The following is a 26,189-nucleotide window of genomic DNA, read 5'->3' as shown; positions in this document are numbered from 1 at the left end:
TAACAGTGTAAAAACTGCCAATAGCATTGAGCAGAATTATAGAAAGGAAAATACAGACAAAATACCAGAGAAAAGAAATGCATCAGACTATGCAGTATCATCTGAAGTATAACAGTGAAACTTACTGTTCTCTTATTTGAAAGTGTAAACACTAGAAAATGTACTTATCCTACCATAACAATGTTACATGGTCATCAGGAATAGCTCTTCTGTAATTAGGATTTTCTCTGACCAAAGAGATCAGATGCATTAAAGCAGGGCAGCTTAATATTCGAAAGCACCTTCCAGTCTCAGTCAGCCTGCAAAAACCACGTGAACGTGTGGCTCATTGACAGCACTGCAGGGGCTCACACAGTGCATGACACTGACTTATCTGTAGAAGGAAGATGAAGTACAGCCAGGTGATGCATTATGCCTTTCTCTTGAAAAAATATCATAAATTAAATTATTTTCCTTTGCTGCGCAAATATTTTCATATCAGCTGAGTAAGATAATATTTACTAATGTACAGCATTCATATCTCAGTTTCCATGTGCCCACTGCAATTTGGGCTTGGCCTTCTGACAATTTCAGCAAGATGTTAAGCTTGTTTTAACTGCAAAAAAAAAAAAAAAAGAAAACAGCAAATTTTCCATTTGCCTCCTCCAGTTTGGATTTTAGAGACATATAAATAACTTCGAGAGTTTGGGCACAGTGCCCATTTTTCACTGCTTACTTTATGTTACGAACATGAGTGGCACAGCCAAAATAATGAAAACCAATTATATTACCTTGTAAATTATAGTACATACAAAAATAAAATTATAAAGGAAATGTAATAAAATAAGGAGTTGTAAGAGATAAACAACCTATTGTAAATATTTTGGCCACTGTGCTCTAAACTGTGTTTAAGTCTAAACATTATTTTAGAGTGCAAATTTTCTTTTTGTATTGCTAATGTCTTAAGTAGTAGAATCCTGTTTTCCAGATGTCCTGAGGTGAAAGATGTGGAGACCAAAGCAGAAGGATTCACTCATGCCCTGAGAAGCATGGCTTAGAGACTTTGGTACAGGGCTTGGATTGTTCCACAATTTGTGCCCTTTTCTTTCATCATTTTCCCTGGCCTGAAAAAAAGCTGGCAAAGCTTAGGCCAAATTTTGTCTTTAATGTGCAATTGCCCACGTGACTTTAGAGGAGATATGATTAGTCTAGAATTTTATACAGAAATGAAACTACAGCTTTGAAAATGGGAACAATGACTTAAAAGCACAGCTGAACTTCATGCTGAGACACTTAACTGATGCATGGAAAGTCATAATAACAGCAATGAAAGATCTCCAGTATAGATATATTTCTGGGAGTGGTACTTATGTTAAATTAACTGTTGTGAAAAGTTTTACTTCAGAATGTGGAAAAATCTGGCCCACTTAGAAGGGATTGCTATACCTCCTTAAGAGGAAAGACAGGTGAGAACCACTTGCATCCTGGCGTGATGTTTCCTAAAGGTATATGTAAGTGTATTGACATTAGGCAATGAACACCAATTGACGTGTCCTCAGGAGAAAATGTCTCTACTCACATTATGAAGCAGCAAGAGAACAAAGAACTTCATTGCCCTGGGAACTCTGCTTCTCTCGAGAAGGAAGGCATGGCAAGAGCAGTGAGGTCTGCTCCACCTTCACCAAGCAGCCTGTGCATGCTGGGTCCAGCAGACAAACAACACTGGGACCTTGGGACCATATTATGGTCACTGATGTCTGCTACTTGTCACTGCTATCACTACCCATGTTCACCAATTTCCTTGCACATGTTTCACCATCATTTAGCTGTGCATTTAGTCCCAAGAGACTGGACATCCTTTCACAAAGCTTAAGACTAATCCTTCTCGCTCTGTAGGAACATAATCAGACCAATTTACTCATGGGAAAGTGTCTTTTTTTTTGCGGAAGTCCTGGAACAGAATTCTTCACACAGCACAAATAGCTTTTGGGTTCTCCTATAGAATTTTAACTCCATCAAACAATTTCTTACCCTTTCTGAGGAAAGGAAAAATGCAAAATGTCCAAATCCCAAAATGTGCCCCATTAAGCATGAAGAAGAGAAAAATTTTATGCATTTACTATCTCCCATCTTCCTACCTCCAAAGTATTCATTTACTTTCTTTTAGCTCCACGCACCAGCTTCAGATGGTATGTTAACAACACTGAAGTTGCTAATAAATACCTACTGCCTTCTCTGAGAGGAAGTAGGTAGTATCAAGCTCAGCCTCATATATCAGTCACTACTGTAAGTGCAAAGATGTATGTATGTACAGGTATATGTGCCATTTATGTATTACTATTCCAATTTAGAGGAAGAAATTTACACAATAAAATCCTCCCCAGTTAATTTCACTAGGAAATTTATCACAAAACTGCAATGAAATATCCAGAGTTCTGCCAGAAATGTAATAATAATCAAATATTTGCAAGGCTGGCACAAAACAACACATTCATAGTTGTCCAGAATGTTCAATATTGGGATGAAAAGCACAAATTGTAGTTCAAATATGTCTTCACTATGAATGCATTGGATCATTTACCTTAACAATGTGAACGTGCTCTCATTATTATGTTCGACTTGATTAGTGTGTAGCCTAACATTTAAAAGTGCACTTCAGATGAAAGAAGGTATGAATGCATGATTGGTCCTAATAAATTGAGCAACCCCATAATGAACTGCGAGAGATCTATAAGAAACTGATAGACACTGGACAGAGACACTCATAACTAGAAAAAAAATGGCAATAGCAAAGGGAAGACTGAGTGCTCTCTCCTATGAAACAAAGAAATAGACTGTCAGCCCACCTCAAATTTTCAAAGGCTAAACAGGAATAGATGGTATCCCTTTCAGCATTAACAGTGATAATAAAAGAAGTGAGTGTAGGTTTAGTACTGATGCTCTGCAGCAGCATCTGCTGGTTACTACAAGGAGAGCCAGCATCTCCTTCAAAAATTGAGAAGATGCCACTGGGCATGGTTTCCCCCATGCTGGAATGGTCCATGGGACAGGATGCAGGATTAAGCTCAAGGAAATAAGAGTATAGCTTTGGGTAAATTGTGCCATGCCTCAAGTGTTTCTGCCTGTAACTTGAAATTATTCAAGAACCTCAACTGAAAACACTTAGCATTTTATGGTGCTGTTAAATCTTCAACACTGACACAGTTACAAAGAAAGGGAACACAGGGAAGAGAATATTTGATTCAAGGGAGAATAGAACATTTGCAGCTATTACCCAAAAAAGGATAAAATATATTTGTTGGGACAAGAAACAACAACTTTCCCTCTGGAGGAGAAATGAATAGAAACCACAAAATGTCTGTATGTTCTCATGGTATCTCACGGGCATATAAAGCTGGAGAATGGACTACATGGCTACCTTTGTGTGGTGATGAACCAGCACAAGTAAATCCACCCTTTTCATATTCCAAGCAGTTCATATAGTTGCCTATATGAACAATCTCCTTCTGTCTGAATGGTAACCTTTTTGTTTAGTCCACTTTGAAGTGGACTAAGTTAGACTGCAGCGAGGCATTTACTGGGGGGCAGTAGTGGGGTGGGGAAGAAAAGTCCATTGTGAAGGGCCGTGTGGAAGAGCCCTTTCAATTTAAACCCTCTCCTCTTTCACAAAAACTCCCTCTGCCAGGTGAAACCCCCAGTGTTGGTGGAGCCAGCTGAGAATGTCTATCTACAGCACAGTATAGAATGCAGCTCTTTCTGAAGAGGTTAGATGTGATACAACAAGCAGTTACGGTGCAATGCCTCAGCCCTCCAAAACCCCTTACATTGTAATATTCTGTTTCTTCAGTATTGTCATATTGCTTTCAGTACCTTGCCTAATCTGAGCCAATTCCTTACTGCATGTCACATTTGAAGAAATAGGGTGAAACAATCATTCATCAGCCTGATAACAAAATCTTCTGTTTATATACTGCCCGTGTGTTTCTGGCTGAATATATCTGCAAACTGCCTACATAGCTGAAAATATACTTACTTAAGAGAAGTTAATTTTTTAAGTAGTTGAAAGTAATCAAGATGTCCCAGACAAAATCCTATTACAGCATCCTTTCTGGCACTGTTTATCAATGGGTGTGTCTTTCTCTATTGACAAGAGGAACACAAAAGCCCTCTCAGGCACATGATGATTCTTAGGATATCCTGTGCAAGGGCAGGGGTTGGACTGGATAAACCTGATGGGTCCCTTCCAACTCAGCATATTCTGTGATTCTATGGATATGGTACAGGTCTAAAGACAGGGTAGAAAGTACACGGCAGCAAATTTGGCATATGATATTGGAAAAATTGTTCAATGCTTCAGTCTTTTTTTCTACAATACAAGACTGATGATGCATTTTGGTAATGATAAAGTAAAACAACAAGTTCTAAGGGTTCCACGCTATTTCTACTTCCCAAATTAGCATAATAGGTTGGATATGCCATCAATTTCTCAGGGAGAAAAAAACCTCACACTCAAACCAAACCAGTGGGGACACAGGTATTCTTCCTTCCACACAATTGGTGGAGTTTTGGGTTGAGTGAACCTCCGTTTTGTTACGCTCAACTAAAGCTTCATATTTCCGTGTGGCCCTACATTTTTGCATAGTTTTTGCATAGAGGCAAACTCAGCTGATCAAGTAACCATGACTGCAGCATAAAACTACGTCTGTGCCCACTACAGCACCAAGGCTCTTGGGATCTTTCAGCTACAATGCTCTGGAGTGTATGACTGCAGCTACATTGTGTCTGCACTTACCAAGCCCAGTTTTTATGACGCACAGAAACTCACATGTGTACGTGAATTATTGGCTTTTCAATTGACAGTGAGGGAGCAAAAAATCATCTGCAAAAGGAAAGCTGAGCTACTTACATTATAGTCTCACACATTTTACCATGTGTTTACTGTCAGAATGTGTTGTAGTTAATAACTGAATTTCTGCCAGACTGCTGACAGACAGAATATGATCTATTTTAAGATTTTTTTGTGAAGTTACAACTGGTAGACTGTAAATACTGTGTGCAATAATAGAAGCATTAATTTGACATAGATATGTGTTTCAAAAATGTTTGTAGTTTCCTTACATTTTTCATTCTCTTTGCAATTCCAGTCCAGAAAATGCATGATCACTGATGCCTGGAGTTGCTGCAGCATATTTTAAGATACAAAAATTATAGGAAATACTTAGTTAATTGCTGTGGTTAAAATGGTGCTTTGTTGTCGAGTAACTTTAGTTTTACCTATAGTTCCTCTTAAAATCAAACACAAACCTGAAATCTCTACACATATTATGACAAAGGACACCAAAGAAAATCAGAGCAAGGGAGCATAGTGGAAACCTGATAAACTTTTCCAGCTAGTTACAGGCTTATCTCTCTGTAAGGCAAACAAAAATAAATGAAAGAGCTCTAGATTCAAGCCACAGTAGAATTTTCCTTCCCTGTGTTTCACTGTACAATTTCTTCCCTCCCCAGGTTTTACACAGCATGTTTATACTTTTAAAACTTCAAAATTATCCACATACTGCACAAGACTTAAATGGTGTGCACAAGGCATCCTTGGGCATTCTCTACCCTATTTTTGTCTGCATCTCCTGGAGCCAAATTCTTTAAATGAAAACATCAAAATCATTACATTCTACTGCCTTTCATGGCTGTTGCAGTTTTCTCATATTCCCCTGTCTGTTTAAGAGCATACTGTGAGATAGCTTTGGATGATGTAATGAACATCCTTAAACCAAAAAAACACGGCTCAAAAAGGACTCTTTATCTTCATTGTCTCTGCTAAGGCACCAATCATACATCCATCCCATTTAAAAACAATGAACATTATTAATTTTTATTGGTTTTAGTAGAGCTGTATGTGGAAGATTCATTTTCTGCCTTGATTCCTTTAAACTTGCATATGCTAAAGGAGAATACATGCACTTTTCCCAGGATGGCAAAACACAGCCATGAGAATTCTTAGTCTCTAGTCAGCCCTATTCAAGTCTTTTTTTTTCCCCTTCACTGAGCTTTGCATAAAGCTAACCCAAACCCACATGGATTTCTATAATATCCAAAAAGAATGACAATGACTGATGTGATGTAGGTGGAAACTGCCTGAAGAAACCTAAATTGTAACAGGAAAAAAAAATTGACATTTTAGATTTTAAATGTTACACAGTTTTTATAAAGCCTCAGTCAATTTATTTTATTTATTCTAATGAAGAGCATTACAACTGCTTTACTGCACTGAAGCAAGCATCGATCACACCATTAATCACACCTTGTGAATAGTCACAAATCAAGTTCTAACAGCAAGCACTGAATCAGGAGCAATGAAGCATAAACTCCTTCACAATTTATGATCTCTCCAATTGCATCTTTTCAACCATTAAATTGCAAGATACCATAAATTTTTATCTTCTTCACTTCAGTCACATTATTGATTCTGCCTTGTGAAATATAGAATAGCTGTAAATCTAGGCTATTGAATTAAATTTAAAGTCTTGACTTCAGAAAAGAAACCCAACACACTGCCATGGCTGTTAATTTACACTGAGGAACAAATGATAGAAACATTAAAATTTAAATGGACAACAGGGATTTCAAAGAGCCACAGTTCTGTCAATCCTAGTCCTTGTCAACCTTGAGGGTTTTTCTTTTAGCCAAATTTTAGATCACAAAGTATAATAAAATAAAAGCTCCAGGTGGATGCAGAACAGATAATTCTTGCAAACAAGTAAATGATTAAGAGGGTAAATCAAAGCTACTGAATAAACGTTTAGGTTTAAATAACTTCACTGAATTCAGCACAATTTACCTAATTACAAGGCTGAGGTGCTATAATACAAACAAAATTGGCATACTAGTGATAGCACATTTTTACTTTATTTCACTTTACTAGTGAAAAGGTTAGATCCCTGAATATGCCTACAAGATTCTCTCTAGATCATCAAAAGCAGGTTCTTCAGGGAACTGTGCATCCATCAGAAATTAAAAGGAAGATCCACGAAAGTGGAAGCCTTTATTAATTAGTAGGAAAAATACATGCAGATAGAAATAGAAGCTCCCAAGGGACTGGAAGGAAATAAAAGTAGACCTAGAAAATATGTTTTGGAAGAAAACACAGGATGTCACCTAAATTTCCAGGGTACTGATGGAGAAGGGGAGTTTCATGAAGCTGTTTTGTTGTCCCTGTGAAAGTGATGTCTAGCCAAGGCCAAATGCCAAGTACTGGCTGCTGTTGCTCTAGATGCACCAGTTATCTGGGTGCCTGGACAGAGCTCACAGTCCTCTCCCAGACTGAGGTATTTCTCCCTTCTGCTCCAGAGAAACTGGGTTGGTCCCCTACAGGTCCATTGCCTTCAAGGTGAAGGCTTTATGACAGCATGACAAAACACTCTTCCATCATTTCCATCCCCAGCAAAGGAGCCCCTGCCTGACAGTGAGTGTGCTCCTGGGTCCACAGCTCCCTGCCCCACTCAGGGTCCACTTAGTCCCTCCTGCATGGACCACAAAGGTGTCCTCACCACAAGCTCAGAAATACATCATCTGTTACACAGTTTACAGGATTCAGAGGCTGAAATTGGTTTCCTGGCACATGGCTTATGTAAATCACCACTTTTTAGGAAAAGGCCACATAGCTATTTGCCACTGGGAGGAACAGAAGCAGAGCAGACAGAGGCAGGGTCTCATCTCTGTCCAGACCTTCACATCACCCTGACCAGCCGTGGTCCCTGGACATCAGTTTCCATATGGCAGAAATGGAACAAAGGAATTTTTCCCTTCCAGGGAGCCAGCAGTAGGAAGGCACCATGGCCACCCACCATGGCTGTACTGGAGAAAGGACAAGGGACTGGGTGGTGAAGGAAACAGAACAGAGTACACTGGCAAGGCAAGAGCTGGCAAGGCACACAGGCCTCTCCCCTCTCCAGGTGTGCAGGGTGTGGAATGGGGAATTTCACCTCCAAGAGCTGTTGCACATCAGGACCACTGCCAGCAGCAAGCTCCTTGAGCTGCCAGTGATGGCTGTATACTCTGCTTGCAGGTGTGCATGTAGGAGGCTGGGTGGAAACAGGGGTGGAGCAGGTAGACAAGCCACAGGCAAATAATTCAATCTCCAGGGAAGGAGGAAACTAGGCTTCCTAGCCCAGGCTCGGTTGACATACTCAGAAGTTGCTTAGAGGTTGTCTTTCAAGCCCAATCCTAGCTCTATTCCATCATGTAAATCAAATCAACTAAAAGGATGGTCTGAAGAGTTTTCAGTAGCAGGTATTATAACTGAGGGGTGGGATCATTCTTATCTGATCAGCACATACCTACTCAGCAGTAACTTTCCTTTCTTTCCCCCATCAGCTTTTCCAGCCCATGAAGATATTTATCTCCCTTTTTTTTCTACATAGAAAACATTTGCCAGATGTAAATTTTGTAACTGGTTTCATGCTTTCACTTCAACCCACCAACTCAAGAGTCAAGAAGAATATAATCCTTTTAAGGAGATGAAAAGTAATAATTGCAAAACTCCAATTCAAAACTCAACACTTTTTTTTCTTGCACAGCTTACTGGTAGCACTACATTACTTTCTCAGTACGAGAGCATGCTGTAACAGCTCATTCTATTTCAGGCAGAAAGGTCATTTGGCACTACACTTCACAAACGTATAACACTCCCCCCCTCTTCCCCCACCCTGAATTTACAATAAAAAATGTTGTAAATTGCAATAAAATACAGAAAGCAATGCTTTTGACTCAATAAACCAATAATGCTGGTGACTCAATGTTATATCCCAAATATGCTAAAAGCACTGTGCTCCTGGGCTGCCATTTTTCACTAGGGAAATCGCTACTCAGTGCTTGGGATTTATGTGGCCCATCCTGAGAAAGAAGTAACTGGCACCATTTCCCAGTGCCATCAGCAAACATCTTTGTAGTCCTTTTAATCAGAACAGCTCTTGCTTTCTAGCCCAAGGAGAAATGCATTTCAGTATTGACTGAGGCAATGCCCAGCAGAATCCCTCTACGTAAAGACACATACAAAGTATTTTGTAAGTTCATTTTAGGTTATTTACAATCAGAATCACAACCCATTTATGCCAAAGAAACACACTGTTTGTTCTGTGGATTGTACCAACCACAGGCTTTGCATTCCTACTGCTTTGTTGATTACTGTAACTTGGACTTCAATGCTATGATTTGCAAACCTCCCTGAATCATGCAGTATCTATCCAAAACTGCTGCTCTTCTTACTCTGTTTAACTACTTCATGTCTGGAAAGGAGTACCCTCTTCCCTTCTAACATCTGGAACTTTTTCAGAACAAAGAGCAAACTTGGGGCATTAGGTCAAGGAAGTAAACATGAAGGAAACGCTATTCTCTTTTATCTTTGATCAGTCAGTTACTAAATTCCATGAAATAATCAATTAGCTAGAAAAAGGAACAAAAGCTGAACACCAAAGACATGCTACTATCAACAAATATTTTTGGCACATAGCCATAGAAATTACCAAATCTAAAATGGCCATAGGCTAAGACTAATATCCAGAAGTTTAAGTACTCTTTTCAGCTTACCTCAAAATTCTTTGACTTGCTTTGGTCTGAATTTTTTTCTTTTATATTTGAGAGAAGATGTGCGTGTCTGAAGCTCCTGGGCACACTGTTTCTGCTGCTGGCAAAAATTTCCTATTTCAAGTGAAAAGCATTAATCAATCAAAATGCCAAATTCCAGCTATGAAAAAGCACAAACCTGCAGGAACAAATAGTACTTGCTTGGAAAATCATTTAGTTTTTTACTGTGAATTAAAACTGAATCCAGATCAGTAATGCTTCTCCCTCCACTATGGACAAAACTAAATTAAAAAAGAGAGAATTGAAGAAAATAGAGGATTGAGATGTCTCTTACAAAACTCTCAGAAATACCTTGTACTTTAAAATTTGGCTTCCCTTGAGGAAAAAAAAAAGGAAAAAAAGGGGGAAAAAGGGCACAGGGATAGTGAGAACTGTCTAGAAACTGTCACTGTTGAACTGCTAGCAGAGAGAAGAAGTCCAGGTTCTCAGTGTGGCATAAAGAAGATCATTTTATTAATTAATTCCAACTTATATAGACTTTCAAACGTCACCCAGACTGGTCAGCTCGAAACCTTCCCCTATGCCTGATTGGCCAGGCCTGAACTGTCCACATCTCGAGAAACTGTTTTAATAACATCCAAACTTTATCTTTGTTTATAAAAACACAGGAAGAAGAGAGAAAGAATTCTCACGGGAAAGGTCTGTGCTAGCCACAAGAAACAACACTCCTGTTGGTTGACCAAAACTTCTGCTCAGAAATCTTGAGTATTGCAGAAATAGTATGGCTTATGGAAACCAAGAACTTATAATAATGGAGATAGGTGGCCAGAGTGTTGTGCATGGTATGGGGAAATACAGTGCAAATATGTTGTCAAAGCTGGTGTCCCTGCATGAGGAATAAACTGCAGGACCTAGGACATTCTGCTAGTAGGAAAAGGCATGGCAAATGGGAAAATATTAACCATTTCCAGGTTTCTTAATTTACAATATAGATGTAATATTTACTATATAGATAACCCTATTGAACTTAAACATAGTAAGCCAACACTATTTCTTCTTGTGGAAAAACACAGTTGAGTAACTTTTCTTCATATAATTCTGTTATATGAAATGTTTCCTGTCAACACGTTTAAAACCCAGACACTTGCATGTGCAAAAGAAATACACTTCACAGAACTGAGACAGGCATCAGCAGGCAATCCAGCAATGAGCAGAAAACCTTGAAAAAGAAAACAGTAACAGAAAAGCTTTAATGAAGGCCTCACAAACATTTCATTTAAAAATATACAATAAACAGCCAGCACTGTAGTCCTATTTTTGAACTTTCACAAGTAATAAATTTTACAACACTTTCTTAGGTCAGGCAAGACGTTTTACTGAGTGATCAATGAAAAAAAAGTTATGTTCCCAAACTCAGAGTTGACATGTGCGTGCCCAAGTTCTAGGAGATACAGTCTTTGAATTGGTAATTTTTTCTAACAGGACTGCAGGCAAGCTCACTGTAGACAAAAAGAAAGGCCTTTCATTAATTATGTAAGTAAATTAATCTGATCTGCAGATATCCACCCTTCCTAGGTCTGGACACCGAAACAGAATAATGTCTGTATGCATGCTCTCTCTCTATATGCCATGAAAAGTGTTTAATCTGAATAATCGTGATTACACCTGTCCATTGATGTAGACAGAGCATCTAAACTTGGCTTTGGTTTCCCCCATAGGACATACAATTTTCTTATAAAATAGAGAAAAAATTTACTTCATATTCCCCTTTCATAAAGAAATTATGCTCCTTATTAGGCCTGCAAAAACCTGCTAGAACTACTTTGTGCCCCTAAACCAAAAGCATGGATTCAAAGAGACTTTCAGGAATTCAAAAGTTGGACCCAGATCTGAATTTGAAGCTAAAGACCATTGTACACTGTTCACAAAGCTTTGGTTTAACTTCTGCCTTCTCTTTTTCACAGCTGAACCATTTGATCAAAAAAGTTTTCAGAAAATACAGTGAGTTGCTCTGAAACTCACTACAAAGTATAGTACTAGCACCTTCACACAAAAATTTCTGATTTAAAAATGATGGCAGATTTGGTCTAATTATCGATATGTTCCAGAACCTTTCTAGATTGTATTTACTACCACTTTCCATTAACTTTTCTGATCAGGCTGGATCTGATCAACTGCAACATTCCCCACTTCTGAAAAGTTCCAGCAAGTTGCTTTAAACTCCTGCAGATTATTTCTTTTAGTTCAATGAAAATTTAATAATCAGTAATTCTCTTTGAGAATTCACCTTTGCCTTTCCGTTTAAAATAGGAGGGGATGGTACAGGAAGATGGTATAGTGTTCAACATCAGGAACAAATGGCTGCTGTCCTTGAAGTGATCAGAGCTTCTAAGGAGCCAAGAACCACCTGACAACCTAAAACATTAAATTCTGTGTAGCTGCCCTTTCCTGATTATGTTAGGAGGAAGTACTTGTATACCGGAATGAGCCCTTGAGCAGGACAGAGTTCTGTAGAGACAGCTCTGTCATTTGGAAGGGCGAATGCTACAGCACCCTTTTAATGTACTTTCTCCAGGAAACAATGGTATTTGTTTGAAGGTGTGAGAAGGAAGACTGTCAAGCAATGAAAAGGACAGATCAATTGTGCAACAAGAGAAGTACTCACTGTGCAGCAGCAGCAGGTGCCAAGGATACTACAGGGTTTCCAGTAAAGGCTGTAATTAGGCCTTTTATGGCTATGACCAGAATCAGCAGTCTGGGAAGAGCAGCGAACTGCTCTCTTCCAAGGATTTCCCAAAGTTTTCCTTGGTCTTCATAAGGATTCAGCCTTGCACAAAAGTGTTCTTAAAAAGACATCTGCAGTATGGCTGTATGCAGTCCCATCACATGGCAGTAAGCAACAGAAGTAAATACTTTTTTAATTTATAGTTATTTTCTAAATAGTTAAAAGATGCATAAAAATGGTGCTTCTACTGTGACCTGTAAGTCAACATTTGGTAAGCAATAAATTAATTAGCAAAATTATTTGGAGAATCTGAAAATCTTGGCACAGCAACATTTTAGTCAGACTTGGGGAGGATCTGTAGCAGTCTGCAATAAAATCCTAACAAATTAAAACATCATTTTTAAGAACTGATGTCAGTACAGAAATAGTAATAATTCATGGAGGGAAAACAACACTGAGTAGAAAATAGCAAAATGCATGAGAATAATGACATAAATATAAATTCCTGGCTCAGAAGTTATACCAGGTCACATAATAACCATCTGTTGTATTTCTTGCTCATAAGAGAGTCAGTTTTCACCATGCATTTCCATCTCTGGACACCCAGTCCATTTCCATCTCTGTAGATCTTCCAGGACAGACTCTTCAGATTATGACTAACATGAAAAAAAAACAGAGAATTTTTTTTCTTTCCCAAAGGAAGTATCTTGGCTCAAATTAATTTGTGGCTTAAGTACTGGCTACAGATGGCAGTAGAATTTTAGAGAGTAAATGCATAAAGGGATATGGGCAACAGAAATGAGATGGGATTGATGCTTGCCTTAAATAAAAGCCTGTATAAGCTAAGTTTGAGGTTTGTGAATGGTTTCTGCATATATGACATTTTAGTGACTGCTGAATGTAGCAATTCTTGGCAGGGTGGTGACGGTGAAGTGATGCTGGGAGCCAGAGACAGTGCTGGAAAGCCAGAAATGATGGGATCTGCTCAGCTCTGTAATTTTGGCTGAATGTACCAGTGATCACATGAGTCACACCCTTCACTTTGCAATTTTTGTCTGGTTGATTGATATGACAACACCAAAGGATCTCACTGAAGATAGATCTCAAACTCAGATATTAAAAGATTCACCATGAATCTTCTTTGTTACACAATGTTCACTGTCTTTGTTCTGGATTGCTTTGAATCTCTATTTTGTCATTCAGTAAAATGTTTCCTTTTGTGCTCAAAACAAATAGCCTTTCTCCATCATGACTAAGAGAAGATGGCATTTAAAGTTAGAATCATTAATTAGGAAGACTGAATGTGTACATTACAGGAACATTTTACTTCTCAGCAGGGGTATTTCAGAGAGTGCTAAGAAAATTTAGTGCATTTTGTAATGGCTGTTTGGGGAATACATATTATCTCAAAACATTTATTGGTTATTGGGTTCAATTATTGCAATTCTGAATGATGTTAACATTGCAGAGTCAATTCTACTGGCTAAATCCAGATCTAGTCAGTGCAAAGGAGAAAGCATGGTAAAAGCAGGTGGAAAAACCCCAGACAGCTGAATATACAATAAAAATTTGTAAATGTGAAGAAGATTGAACTGGATACTCAGCAAAAGATGGTAAGAACAGACCTATTGCAATCTTTCTATGTATCATTTGGCATGTAAGGCAGGGTTGTGAATAGCTGTACTTCACCGTGCAAGTAAATTAATAAAAACCACGTTCTATTTAAATTGCAATAACTGTTATTTACTACTTAGATATTCTCCATAGATAACAACAATTGTTCTCTGATTATAAGTTGAGATAATATTTTATTGTGTTTCCCATTTCTCTACATTTGCTTGTCTGCCTAGACTTCAACAACTGAGTAAAGTATCATTAGTCTAGGGCAGAATTGCCAGTTGAAAAAAAGAATTTTGATACAGGGCATGTGGGAAGGGCAAGAAAATGCTTCTATCACTGAAACATGCCCTCAAGTCAGGACCATGTTTGTAAACTATATGCCTCACACCCCCTGCATATGAAAAGGCTCCAGGCTCTGTTTAGATTTAGCCAACAGCAAACTTTCCCATGTGCCAGAATTAGACTAGCAGTAGCTGCAGAAAAACATTGCTCTGTCATTCTCTGCTGTTACTTACAATTTAAAACTGATTCAGGAATTCTATTGCACAATTTTCAAATAAAAACTAACTAAATAAGCTTGAAATCAAACCTTAACATACCTACTCAAGTTTCAGAAATTGAGTTTCTCTGGAACAACCCGCATACATGTTGCAAACTGCCAGGTCTGCAAAAGGGAAATAAACATACATACTTCTTGTGTTTTAACCCCAGCCAGCAGACAAACCCCACACAGTCACTCACACACCAGCAGGACTGGGGAGACAATCGGGAGGGTAAAAGGTAGAGAACTCATAGGTTGAGATACAGACAGTTCAACAGGGAAAGCAAAAGCCATGCACACAAGCAAAGCAAAACATGAGATTGTTTCACTGCTTCCCATGAGCAGGCAGGTGTTCAGCCATCTTCAGGAGAGCAGGGCCCCATCACATGTAACACTGACTTGGGAAGACAAACATCATCACTCCGAATGATGTTCCCTTCTTCTTCCCCCCATTTTATATAATGAGCATGATGCCATATGGTCTGGAATATCACTTTGGTCAGTTGGCGTCACCTATTCCAGCTGTGTCTCCTCCCAGCCTCTCATGCAGCCCCAACATGCTCACCATTTTGGCAGTACAAAAAGCAGGAAATGCCTTGGCCCTATGTAAACCCTGCTCAGCAATAACAGAAACACTTCTATATTATCAGTCCTATGTTCAGCACAAACCCAAAACATAACCACATTCCACTGTGAAGAATATTAACTGAAACCAGCACAATACTTGATTAAGAATGGGTATGATCAGATGTTTACCACACCATGATTTTTATGATTTCATACATGAAACATGCCTGACTGCTGAAGACTACTTTTCTTTTTAACAGCATGACACGCAGATACCATGTTTTCCATGGCACTGCACATTTAGTTTCTTGGGAGCAAACTTGCATCACTGTATAATTAGACAGTTTTACTTAAATGCACCTGCTGTGTCAATGACTCTTCTCCGTGTCTTGACACATCAAATCTGAAATTAACCTGTGCCTGCTAGAAATGCCTTTAGTAAAGGGTGAGGAGAAACATTTCTGTAGGGTCAAAGCCTGTAGGTGCTGCACCTGAAACAGTGAACTTCTTCTCAGATGCGCTGACCCACCTACATAGGCTTTATAGCCTTCAGTGGGGCATGTATTTCATTCTTTTCTATGCCAGATCAACTTTAATGACCCCACAGGGACAAACCAGTGTTGAGTTCATATTGTCAAAGCAAACAACTGCAAATCCTCCACATGCAAGCATACTCTCTTGAAAACCAGGCTGGACAGTAAGGAGCAGAATGGAAATTCTGTTCTTACTGTCACCCATACTGTGCCATTTTGAGGAATGAGTGCAATGGTTTTAAAGTTGCACTATCAAAATAGAGGGATCATACATGTCAGAAAGTATGATCAGATGTGCTCTTTACAAGTGTCAGTCCAGATTAGCTTCAATGCAGAAAAGCAAAACATTAAAAAAATACTACCAACATCATCTTTGTCATAACAACAAAAACAGTAATGACAAATAGTGGCAATTTATATTGATGCTATAGCTCTGCTGGCAGAACTTCACCTAGCATATTTACTTACTCCATCTTTTGGTTTAACATATTTAGCTACATATGGCATTCCTAAATTACACAAAGCTGAAAGTGCTGAGTGCTCCTAATTCCCATTGACTTTCCAGTGAAATGGAAAGGATGCCTAGCACCTTGCAGGGTGAGAATGCAGCATTTTCCTATGTCTACTTCTGTTCCTAGCTCTCCTGTAGCAGAATCACCTAATGTGTATTCCAGATGGCTTTTGTTTCAAGCACCATTCCCCTCAAGCCCAACTGATTATAAACTCCCTATAGATAACAATCTGGAGGCTGGGAATTTCTGGTTCAATCTACAGTGAGGAAATATGTAGGCACTTTAATCTGTGTATTGGTAGTTGCAATATTACAACATAGACCCACTTAGGGCTGCACTATACTGAATAGAATTCACAGATATTAGAAAGGCCACTGATTCAACTCAGTATGTTTATTACCAATTATATTTCTTAAATTTTCCAGCAGCAACTATTTCACTAGTGATGAAACAAATACTCCAAAAAGATACAATACTATTTTCATGTCCTATCTGCTGCAAGAACAAGTCTCAAAATCAAGTACAAATGAAACCACCTGACTGTGTTGGCTCACTTTCAACACGCCAGTCTCCCTGACTTTGCCAAAGAAATGTTCCGAGTCTCACACTGAGAATGACAGAATATATGACTCCAGTGGCCCATAAAAAGAAGCAGAGAAAATGTAAAGCTGGCAGACAATGTCATCTACTGGCAACAACTGTATGACTTTATAAATCTCTTCTGTTTTTTCTGCTCCAAAGGTGCAGCTTTGAGACCAGAAATATTGGTAACTGCACACATGCATTGTAGTTAAAAATATACTCACATATATTTTATTTTACTAATGCAAAAAATGGACACTAATTTCATACCTGACATACACGCATGACTCAACAGAAGTCAATGGAACTGCATCACTTGAGGCAAGAATAAATTTGACCCAGAGTTCTTGTTTCATTTTAACTTATCAAGAGAAACCCAGAGCTAAAATTAGCTTACAGTAGAAGTCACATGGTAACATGAATAAATCTCTTCCCACTAGTTCTGTGAAGATGCCTCTGGCTGTGAACCACAGCCATCTGTGGGCAATAATCCTGTCTATCTAATAAATATCAGGCAAAGTCAAATTACGTGAGAGTGCACTGTGCATTAGAATAAAAGAACAATGACAGATGGCAGAAAGCCCATGAGGTCACTGCAGGGGTGAACAGAAGTGTGCAAAATGTCATGAATGAACTGCTGGGAAATGTAGGTACATACAGTCTTCAAAATATTTGAGAAAGAATAAACAAACTATAAGTAAACTCCAAAATATACAGGTAAAGAATCATCCTGTCTGTGCTGCCATTTCACAGAAATGGAAATGCATCTGTATTTTTACACCCAGACCATGACAACTATTAAGTCTTTGCCACTTAATGGGAAGTAGAAAGGCACAGAATCTGAAAGAGATTTTGGAGAGAAATTGTGTTCAGGAATTATATAATGCTCCATAAATTTTTTTCTACCTGGAAAGTGAAAGTGGCACAAAATTAAGCAGGACAACAATGTGGATGGAAAATGCTCTAAAATCCATCTGATTTAAAATTCGTCTTATTTTTGGAAGAGGTACTCTTCTGTGGTTCCTCCCAGGCACCACAGCCATCAAACTGTAATATGTGAAATCAGATTCTGAAACTATTAGAAAGGCAGACAACAGCTAATTAAACTGACAAAGAACTTTAGATATTGAAATCTGGCCTTCCTACCTTAAGCCTGCCTGTAGCTTTAAAATGGAAAATACTCTAGCATCTAAAATTAAACATTTCTTTTGAGCAAGCTAGCCTGATGCATTGATTAATCTGGTAATTTTACTTAGGAACTCCAGCCTGAGTCAAATGTATTCATATAGTGTCACCACCGGATACTTTAGATAAATAAATATGCTGGTCAAAAATGGCTCATTTCAATCCCTGGCAGTCTTATTGAAATACTTGCATGACTTGGTGCTGACAGAACTTCACCAAAAAATGCAAGAACTCATGGTCATGGCCACCTGCATGTTACTAAGTAGTTGCAATGTTCGTTTGAACAGGATTCACAGAGCATCCAACTAAAACCAATTTTTTCCCCACAAAACACTACAGAGGTTTATCAACCGAACAATTATGTTTTGTATATCTTGCATTAGTGAAAACATTTTAATGATTTCTCAGGTCTACTACACGTCATGAGATCAAGGAAATGGGCCACTTTCCATTTTAAGTGGCTTTTCATCTGCTTCTATCCCTTCTACTTCTTCCACTTCTGTAGTTCTCTTTGCCTCTAAAGATTTTCTTTGCTAGTTCTATGTTAGAGAAATTTTTTTTCTCCACTTAAGAAGGTGCAGACAAGGAGGACTTAAAAATAATCTTTTGAAAGTAGAAAAAACCCCTTTAAGTTGCATTTGCTCAACATTAACCTCCAGTCACTTGGGTTAAAAACTTCATATTGTCTCAAAGAACAATGGCACATACACCAATGGAAATTTAATCTCCATGGTGCCTTCAGGTTTTTCTATGACTATTATAGTCACTACTGGCAGATTTTGTACAATACTGACTTCCCACACTGTTCCCTACAGAACACAGTCCTATTTCCACTAGTTATAACATTAATCCAAAGACTCTGGAGAATTCATAGGCACTGCCTGAAGTGTAAATGCCAACATACTTCAGCATTAATGTGTTTATCCCATGGATTCATCAAGCTCTGAGTTGATATTTATAAATCTGATAGTGTTGCTCGTGTACAACAGTGTTAAACACAAAATATTTTTTGCAGAATTGGGGGCTCATTTATGCTACATAATTCAATAACTTCTGAATAACTTCTGAAAATCCAGTGTCTGCTTTCCAACAGCTCTTTCAATAGTGTCATAAAATATCTAATAATTGAAATCTCTCAAAATCCTTCTGGAAGATGGATATATCAACACTGAAGACTGAAGAATGCACTATTATTATTCTCCAAAAAAGAAATAATACAGGAGAGTTTTATCAGCCTTTAAACAGTAAACAAATGCACTGGAACATTCAAGCCAATTTCACTGGTTGGGAGAGTAATCACCACCCAGAAAATTAGGACAAAATTTTCTGAGTGAAACACAAATTAACTGCACTGCATTACAGAACTGAGCAATTACACTTTAGATCACACGTTACAAAATCTGAGACATTCATTAAAGGACAGGTGATGGTTTAAGGCAGTTCCAAATCTCCTCCTAGGGCACAGGGATCACGTGGTACGTTTAAGTCATCTGGAGACAGTAAAGGGAAATGTCGTATCCATCTGCCCCCTATTCACACCAGCCAGCAGGCAGAAGCCAGTCCAAAGTACACACAGATATATATTAAAAGACATGGTCATGGCTGCTGCTGCGTCCTCCCACTTCTGAGGGAAAAAAGGAGGCAAAAATTTTCCAAGCAAAGCTTTGGAAACTCCCAGAGTTGAGACTTTTACACTGAACAATGCATTAAGAATATCTGGGAGGGAAAATCCTGTGCTGGCAGATAGGAGGACTGGATGATCTACAATGGTCTGTTCCATTTTTAAATTCTATCATCAGATTTGTCCTCAAGTACAAACCCTCTAGGAGTTTCTTGGGGGCGGTGCATCCCTCCACAACCCCTACTGCGGGCTCTGGCTTAAAAGCCACAATAGAGTCCTTAGAATCTAACAACAAGAGCTATTCTAGGCGCTGGTTAGGAAAATGGGATTTAAAGGAAGTTTCTACTATTGTGCAAAATTAGGGCAAAAAATCTCCTTTCAGATAAGCAACAAAGTATATCAATTCCAACAGTTTGCTCTCCTGCTGTTGTATCCATCATAAAGAAAGAAGTCTTTCTATGGTGAATAAAGGTGATAGTCTAATCAATTAAGATTTCATAGAAAATACGGAACAATTCATCTGTCTGCCCCACCCTCTTCCCAGGTTGAAACAGGACCTTTCCACTTTACTCTGCATGTCACTTTTGTTAAAATGACAGGCACCTCACAGAAAACACCAAACATACATGTAGAGAGAGAAGAATTCCCATTTTGAGATCCACCATACAAGTGGAGGTTTTTGAGCTATAAATTTGATTGCTCTGTATTGGACAATTGCTTATATAGCATGATACGTATCATTTTTGTATATGTGGTTATTCATGTATTACAGTCTGATCATGATTACACTTATTTTGATTATACCAATATTATTAAAGGCATTTCTGAAACTGATGTAAAGCATACAGTGCACAGAAGTAATAGTAATACCATTCACTGACCTCATTATTGTCCATGACAGTTCACTGATTCACTTGAATACGATCAATATCTCCCCTAAGCACAATCTATATTGGGCTATGATGGACTGTGGCCGACTTAGGGTTTTTACACTAGTTGAAAACCTTCAGCTGATGTTTAAAAGTTGATTTCCTTTAGCCATAGTTGTGCAATATGTTAGTCACTCATTTATCCTGTTTTACTTGAAGATATCTTAGAGACTTCCAACTCCTCCGCTGAAGGATGAAGAAACCCCAAATGTTCACAGTATTCACAGTCTTAAGGCTAATGTCACTTCAAGATGACATTAACTTCAAGTTGGTGTTGTTTTTATGCTGCAGCTTTATCCTCTAATGACAAGTACAATGCCAGAGCACAGCTACATTTTATCTGGCTATAAGTTGGAAATAAGTTCATGACATCTGATCATTTCATACACAGAAAATGTAAGTAGAAAAAGAAGCATTCAAAAATTACATTTGGAAGGTTAGCACTGAACTTGCAGTACCTGAAATATATTCTAACAGAATTTCTCCGTTGCTGGTATTTGTTTTAAAAGGGTTTGGCTTAATAAACAAAAGAGAAAAAATAAAGAGAACAATAAATTAAAGCATGGACTGCTTCCTATATGAAATGCAAAGAAAACGCACAGAAAAAAAGAAGGAAAATATATCCACTGAAAATAAACTACAAGATAAGACATTAAAATATAAATAACATTACACCTTACCCAATCTACAAAAAAAAACAACCCCAAAATAAACAACAATAACAAAAAAACCAACCAAAAGGTTTTGCAAAATTTACCAATTTTACTCAGCTTACCTGGAATTGACACTGCAATTCATAGAATCTGTTATTATAGTGGTTATGCTGCATATGCTTTTGAAGCCTAGAACTTAAACACTTATATTATTTTACAAAATATTCCCCCTAAAAAGCCCAAGCAAGTAAAGTAGGTGTTTATGGAGTGTATTTGAAAATATAATTTCTTTTAGCTGACTTTTCCCCATTCCAGCATTTTGGGCACATGGTGTGATTCTTGGGGATGGTCCTGTGCAGGGCCAGGAGCTGGACTCAGTGATCCTTGTCGGTCTCTTCCAACTCAGTATAATCTGTGATTCTGTGAAAGATAGTGTTACAGTTGTCAGTGCTTCTAGTTGTGAGAAATTAGAGTTACGAGATTTTAAAATTAAAGCTAACTGATAACCTGACAGATATATTTTACAAACATTCCTGTAGCACTAAAAAACCTGTGAGAAATCTGCACATCTATATATAAAGAATAACTATTCTTGAATATTTGTTTAGGAGAAGGAGAAGGCATAAGAAGACAAATAAGAATTGTCTACCTGGGAAATGTTTCAACTACACTGCTTCAGAAGGAGCTGACATATAGAAGTAGAAATTCTCAAATGATTACTTTATTTCTCTAGACCACGTTGGGCTAGTGCAATATGACATTTTCAGGTGTTTCTAAATTATATTATTGGGAAGTGTACACAGTCCCCTCAAGGCAGTTTTTGCCCAACCCTGCTCTTTGCAGCAGTGCTCATTTTATATACAAGAGATGAGCTAAAAGGGAATCTAGATGTTTCAAGCATACAGAAGGAAAGACAGAACTTAGCTACACTAATGCTTGTATCATTGTGACATAAGACAGACATCCCTACTGCAATTTCAATAAAATGCTATGATCTTAAAATATAGCATAGCCACGCATGTTAATGGAACTCAGTATAGCAAACCTATGCACGAGAGAGGCTCTGCAATCATACTGCAAGATCTGGCTTAGCAGAACTGATGAATACCCTATGGACTTAAGAGTGATTCAGACCTCAGTGGATCCTTAGAGCTCTCTCATCCGAGGCCAAATGAAAATCCACAGAAGCCGTCATTAAATTTTTCCAGGAAGTACCCGCAAAATAAAAAATACCTTGGCATTTCTATAACTGGAAGCATGAATAAGCAAGACAGGATTGCAGAGAGGAGGGTGAGCTGCATGCCGGGTGGAGAGCAGGCCTCATATGCCCTTCAGATGTTAGAGTAATGAAGCAGTGGTAAAAGAGTAAAGAAAGAAGTAGGGGGAGCAGTCAACAGGTCAAAGAGCATGAAACACCTACTAAGCCCTACTATGCTGCAAATTGCTATCTTCTCTTTCTCCATCTGCTCTGTTATTGGATCATCAGGCACCAGGAGGTGTCTAGTGTGGCCTTGTTCTGGATTTCAACACACTTTTGGGAATGGTGTAGCAAATGGATGATTAGCTGATCTAGTAACTCAAAACAGCACTGGCTGCTGTTTTATTCATATTTGTAGCACTGGCCATCTCTCAGTACTTTTGGCACTCTTCTTTGATTACTTTTCATCCCATTGAGAAGCTTGGGTAGCCAAGTCCAATTTGCCAATTACTTAGGATCCTCTAAAACTGATATAAAGTAATCGGAAACATTAGCAACTCTGCTAATTATCTCAGTCATTGCAGACAAAATAGTGATGCTTGAGGAAGGCACAAAGGCATAACTAACCAGCACTGTAGAAGAGTGTTGAACAGGAAGACCCCTCACCAAATCACTGATGCTTTACTATGTATTGATTTGTATTTTATGAGTCTTGGTGATCATTACAGCAATACATATATATCACATTAAAATCTGTTTAGAGAGCTTATGTTGAAAGAGGTAGAGTGGTTTTATTTTACTGAAGAATGGGCATTTGATGCCACTATTACTTGTTCCCTGCAAAGGAAATTAATACATCAAACCTCAACCTGTGGGTGTTGCTATGAATTTCATTACATTCATGAGGAAAATAAAAGATGGAAAAGTATCGGTCCAATATAAAACTTGATTATATAGAAATAAGTCAATTAATTGATGTGTTCAGGAAGATATCTTGCAATTCACACTATAAGAAAAAAGAGGAAAAAATATTAGCAGCTAATAGAAATCACAATCCTGTGATAATTGATTTTTTAATTTTGTCAACAGCATTGTCCTTTGATCACCAAGCTCCTGTCAGCCTACTCCTTTTCCATCTGACCATATAATTTACTTGCATATGTCCTTATACCCTCTTGTGGCTGACACTAGGCAGCATTAGTTACAAATACATCGCTAATTTGAAAAGAATGAAGAAATACAGAAAAATAATTTCAACTTCCCACATCGTTATTTCAAAAGCTTAATGCTTTGACCACTCTTTTTATCAACAGGTGCTTTTTAAGCCTGGCCTGAATAATTCATTGGCTAGACCAATGTGGCAACAACAGAGCATCACATCTTCAGGGGCAAAACCCCATAACAATGTTAAATAACACCAGACTGCTGGATTTTATTTGAGTGTTTTGTTAGATGTTTCAGTCCAAATTCACAATAACATCTTAAGCCTTTTTTTTTTTTTTATATAGCCAGACTGTAAAAAAAACAAAACCAAAATCCCAACAAAACAACAAAAGTACAGTACCGTTAGAGATTTTGGCAATTTGCTTCAAGAATACCAGGCTAAGTTGCTGAATAAGTAAAGACAATACCACCTACATTTCTATAATGATATGTAGTAAACTGTTATCATTATCTAGATTGAAGTACAACCAAGCAAAGAAACAACATAAGTAGAGAAATAACTTTTTAAATTCTCCATGAAAACTTTGTTTTTCAGTCATGATTTCTGGTAACAATATTCTATCAAGTCAATTATAGTGTCATGACAGAACAGACCAATGACTTTTGTGATTTAGTGAATTACTTGCTGAAAAGTCAAGTATGACAATAGTTGGGGCAATCAGATTCATCACTTTGAACAAAGTCATCTCCAGCCTCCTTTACAAAGACCATCTCTGTCAGTCCCACTAATGCTTTCTTCTTGGACCCTACATAAGAAGCAAAGATATATTTACTAATTTACTTTGGGTTAATTTCTTGGATCTGTAGGCAAGAGTAGATAAAGAGGAGATTTAAAATAATTCCAATTGTTAAAGTAGAAATCAAATTCAGATAATAAAAATAGAAAGCCCAGTGTTGGTGTAGAAATGTTATTATGTAATATTCCATTTCAGTATTGTGATATTAATATAGACAGTGATTTACATATATATATATACACGCATTTTCATATGCAAGCTTACATATTTGTGTGTACATACAAACATATATGTATATACAGATGCTATAATCAACTTAAGAGAAAGGAGCAGAAAAGTCTACAGTGCGTTTTCTTACTGTTATGGCTAGTAAAGGCATTAGCCAGATGTTGAAACTCATAGGCATCAAACAACAGTGATCATTATAGTCTTCAATCACCCCATTTAGAATTTACAATAAGCTAAGCAGAAAACCATTATTTCCACCTTCAGTATAAAGTTTTCCTCTAGCTGAAAACAGAGTTCTGCAATGGACTGACACACCATCTGTTCTAACTTCAGAACCCTTTTCCGTGAAACTTCCAGCAAGGGGAACAAGCTATTGATGAGACCCTGGAATGTAAGGACATCATTAGTGAGTATCATAATAAGATTAAAATCCCTTGAGGGCTCTCATCAAAACCTAGATGAAAAAAAAAAAAAAAAAAAAAAAAAAAAAAAAAAAAAAAAAAAGAGAGAGAAAAGACTGACATTATAGTAACAAACCATAATATAAGGCATAAAATTAACAAACATTATGAATTAATCATACTTAGACAATTACAATCCATATGGCTAGTTAAACTCAATCTGCTACCTGTAGTGGCATAGTCTGGATACTGTATATTCAATGCCAGTGCATTTCTCCCAGGATGTAATTACTTAATTTTGGGAATGAGAAAATGATGTGTAAAAGCCAATGTTTCCACGGATTCAATGCCCCAAGTCAGATAAAATGCATGAATGCTTATCAAGTCTCACGACACTTTTTAACCCTATTTCATCACACTCATATTACCCTTAGGTATGTAGGAGCAGTGAATCACCTTTCCACTCACTACTGAGGTTAATACAAGAAACAAACTGGGTTCAAAGTCTAATTTTCTGCACAAAGGACTCCTAGGATTTAGAAGACAACAAATGGCATAAGACCAATTCAAGTTTGAGGTTTTTTGTCACTTGAAGCACACACATTTGGATTCTGAGAGCAACCACTTTCTTCTTACCATTCCACCTACATTCACACAGGAAATTTCAATCTCTCAGAGGACTTGGCATTGAGATTCTGGCTCAGGCCCCTCTTTTGTCATATATAGCATGTCATGTATGGTAATGTCATATAATTCAAAGATGTGGGAAGTTGCAACTCCACAATAAACAAAAAAACAAACAAAAAACCTCCCAAAACCCCTACGAACAAACAACAACAGCAAAACACCAGACCAAGCCAACTCTAATATTTTAGTTGTCTGTAGACTCTGTAAAAAATTTCAAGTTAATGCTTGGTCCTTCCTCATACCAAGATCTGAAGTCCAATTTGTTCTTCTACAACATATGGAAGATTCTCCAGAAACAGTTTATATCCATAAGCAAATCAGTTGGACAATATAACAATATACTTAATCACTTTTCTTGTTCTCTGAACATACCTGAATTTAAAAAACACAAACATTTTAATTAATAACAGACATATAAAGAAGGAGGAGTTGTTACATGGAAGAAGATCAGCAGATACCTCAGAACTGTCTCAATATTTATTCCATTCAGTTATTCATATCAGGCTGATCTTGTATTGTTGTATCAAGACAGTATTCTTGTATCACAGAATCATATGCCTACCAGAGGACTGGTTTTGGAGAGAGGAGAGGACATCACCTTTCACTTACATCATAAAATGGTTATTAAAAATAGGTGGGACTAGCGAACAACAAAAAAAATGAAACATTTTATTAAATTGTGAGG

General features: G+C 37.7%; 1 long non-coding RNA gene across 1 annotated transcript; it reads right to left on the bottom strand.

Moving 5' to 3' along the window:
- Positions 1–24,076: 24,076 nt before the first annotated feature.
- LOC146434645 (uncharacterized) lies at positions 24,077–25,878 on the bottom strand. The gene is made up of 3 exons (XR_014853287.1): positions 25,747–25,878; positions 24,675–24,800; positions 24,077–24,197 (listed from the first exon to the last, which is right to left on the bottom strand). It is a non-coding gene; the product is annotated as an uncharacterized LOC146434645 (long non-coding RNA).
- Between the last annotated feature and the right edge of the window lie 311 nt (positions 25,879–26,189).

The sequence above is a fragment of the Lichenostomus cassidix genome, chromosome 7, assembly GCF_008360975.1.
Source record: "Lichenostomus cassidix isolate B80296 chromosome 7, HeHo_3.0, whole genome shotgun sequence".
Classification (NCBI taxonomy): Eukaryota; Metazoa; Chordata; class Aves; order Passeriformes; family Meliphagidae; genus Lichenostomus; species Lichenostomus cassidix.
Note: the sequence above shows the minus strand (reverse complement) of the source record. Positions and strands in the feature narration are given on the sequence as shown.